Below are 433 nucleotides of genomic sequence, written 5' to 3'. Positions count from 1 at the left end.
CAGCTGCTTTGGCTATGGAAGACAATTTCCTAAAGGACTGTTGACAGTTCTTAAGGATAATTTTTTTTTCTCTAATGATAATCCAGGTAGAACGATTCCTGGGATATGTAAAGGATGTGGGGAAAGCAGACACAGAGCTTATGAAATCAGATCATCCAGTGGTATGTGAGGCAATTGTTTACTATTGGAAAACTGCATGTGGGGCTTTGCTCAGGTCCTGCCAAAACACAACACGACCCATTCATCCCCTGTCGGCCAAGGCGAGACTGTTCTAGAGAGCAACTAGAAAAAGTAAAGCCTGGTATGACACGCCTAACTACTCTGATGGATAGAACAAGAAATCCTGAAGAGACCAGGAAACAAGGATTTTGGCAAACTGCTAAAAATGACAAGAGACCAAAGTTGAAATGACAATTAGATGGGGTGGCGATTG

Source organism: Mastomys coucha, unplaced genomic scaffold (assembly GCF_008632895.1).
Source record: "Mastomys coucha isolate ucsf_1 unplaced genomic scaffold, UCSF_Mcou_1 pScaffold3, whole genome shotgun sequence".
Classification (NCBI taxonomy): Eukaryota; Metazoa; Chordata; class Mammalia; order Rodentia; family Muridae; genus Mastomys; species Mastomys coucha.
Note: the sequence above shows the minus strand (reverse complement) of the source record.